Consider the following 2,925-nt stretch of genomic DNA (forward strand, 5'->3'; position numbering starts at 1 on the left):
TTGGTCTGGTATTGCGATCATGGCTAGAAACCGCGAAAAGTGATGAATTATAGTTAAAACGTAACGATAGTTTGCCAGTCTTTTGTTGTATGGCCCCGAAAACACCTAGCCCGAGAAACTCGAATGGTTTCGAAGCCTCTGATAACCGTTACAATGGAATTCTTGCATGTGTCACATGCGCTCGCTGCGCACACGGCACTCAATTTGCTACGTATTGTTCCACATCCCTTCTCAAAGTGCGCCACCAAAATCGTTCTGCTACTCGTCTTTCCGTTGCTCGACAACCACCATGCCCTGGGAGCATATGATCATGGCCCTGCTTTAAGACTCCTCTCTCAAACTCTTTGGTACCACTACCCGTGGTCCACACCTGGTAACTCTACACAACAAATTTTCCTCCACAATGAAATGTGGTTGAGTTCTAAAACCCTGGCACTCCTCATCCTCTGCTTTTGCTCTTTGCCATTCTGCGACACTCTTACCCATTACTTCTAATTCGTCTAAACTTACGACTTAATGCATCTGCATTCCCGTGTCTCTTCTCTGGCTTATGAATTACTTCAAAGTCAAATTCACTTAATTTTAGAGCCCACCGTGTTAATCGACTAGAAGGATCCTTGAGTCCCACTAACCATCTCAATGCTGCATGATCCATCACGACCTTAAACTTCTTACCATAAAGGTAACAACGAAAATATGTTACTCCATGTATTACAGCCAACATCTCCTTTTCCGTTGTGGAATAATTCCGCTCTGCCCTATTTAACTGTCTAGAAGCATACGCCACCGGATGCTCCTGTCCATTCACCATTTGCCCCAAAACACATCCTACTGCGCCATTTGAAGCGTCACACGATAAGATGAAGTCTTCTTCAAAATTCGGTAACACCAACATCGGACCAGAAACTAATCTCATCTTTAATTCATCGAAATCTTCCTGGCATTCCTTCGTCCATTGAAATTTAAGTCCTTTCTTTAAAAACTTTGTTAACGGCTTGGCTATTTTAGCAAAATCTTTTACAAATTTACGATAATATGAACATAACCCAATATACGTTTGTAATTGCTTCATTGTACGTGGTGTCAGAAAAATATGAACTGCCTCTGTTAACCGAGGATCGGTTTTTGAACCCTTTGTTCACAGCTTACATGACAAAAAATATTTGACCTGCGTCTGTGAAAAATTACATTTCTCTAAACTTAATGGTAACCGTGCCGACCGCAATCTTCTAAAGACTTCTCTCAAATGCGTTACATGTTCTGGTATATCCTTCGAAAAAACTATAATGTCATCTAGGTAAACCATACATGTCTTTGGTTTCAATCCCCTTAAAATCACATCTAATAATCGCTGAAAAGTTGCCAGTGCATTCTTCAACCCAAACGGCATACATATGTACTGATATTCCCCCTCCCCCCCCCCTCCAGAACAGTAAAAACTGTCTTGGCCCTATCCTCTGGCGCTACATTACATTGACCCAGATTATCCAATGTGCCACATTCGGAATCGGATATGCGTCTGAAATAGTTTTCGCATTCAGGAACCTATAATCACAACAAAACCTATATTTCCTTGTACCAGATTAGATTAGTACTTGTTTCATAGAACATGAATGCGACACTTCGGAATGATGTGGAACATGTCAAGTTAATAAAAGGTGTCTATACAAGATATTACATTACACAAAATATCACATGTCACATAATATTTTTAATTTTTTTTTGGTGGAGGTTGGGGAAATTAACCACTTACTATATCCAAAAATTCATCTAATAAGTAGAAGGAGTTGCCATTAAGAAATTCTTTTAATTTCCTTTTAAATGCTATGTGGTTTTTGATGCTATTAGTAACCAAAGACTTTTGTGGCAGCATAATTTACCCCCTTCTGCGCCAAAGTTAGATTTAACCTTGAGTAGTGAAGATCATCCTTTCTCCTAGTGTTGTAGCCATGTGCACTGCTATTACTTTTGAATCCGTTAAGATTGTTAATAACAAATTTCATAACTGAATATATATATTGTGAGGCTGCAGTGAAGATCTCTAGCTCTTTAAATAAGTGTCTGCAGGACGATCTGGGATGAGCTCCAGCAATTATTCTGATTACACGCTTTTGTGCAATGAACACTCTTTTACTCAATGATGAATTACCCCAGAATATGATGCCATACGAAGGCAGAGAATGAAAATAGGCGTGGTAAGCTAATTTACTGAAATGTATATCGCCAAAATTTGCAATGACCCTAATAGCATAAGTAGCTGAACTCAAACGTTTCAGCAGATCCTCAGTGTGTTTTTCCCAGTTCAACCCCTCATCAATGCATACACCTAAAATTTTTGAATATTCTACCTTAACTACCGATTCCTGATCGAAGTCTATATTTATTAATGGTGTCATTCCGTTTACTGTATGGAATTGTATGTACTGTGTTTTATCAAAGTTTAATGAGAGCGCATTTGTAGAGAACCACTAAATGATTTTCTGAGAAACATCATTTACAATTTCACCACTTAATGCTTGTCTGTTGGGTGTGATAGCTATACTTGTATCATCAGCAAAAAGTACCAACTCTGCATATTCGTGAATATAGAATGGCAAGTCATTAATATATATTAAGAACAGCAGAGGACCCAAGACCGAACCTTGTGGCACCCCATTCTTGATTGTTCCCCAGTTTGAGAAATCACCAGTTTTTTGCATATTATGTGAACTGCTTATTTCAACTTTCTGCACTCTTCCAGTTAGGTATGATTTAAACCATATGAGCACTGTCCCATTCATACCACAGTACTTGAGCTTATCTAGAAGTATTCCATGATTTACACAATCAAAAGCCATTGATAGCTCACAAAAAATCCCAACGGGTGACTTCCGGTTACTCAGAGCATTTAATATTTCATTAGTGAAAGTATATATAGCATTTTCT

Source organism: Schistocerca americana, chromosome 9 (assembly GCF_021461395.2).
Source record: "Schistocerca americana isolate TAMUIC-IGC-003095 chromosome 9, iqSchAmer2.1, whole genome shotgun sequence".
In the NCBI taxonomy this organism is placed as follows: domain Eukaryota; kingdom Metazoa; phylum Arthropoda; class Insecta; order Orthoptera; family Acrididae; genus Schistocerca; species Schistocerca americana.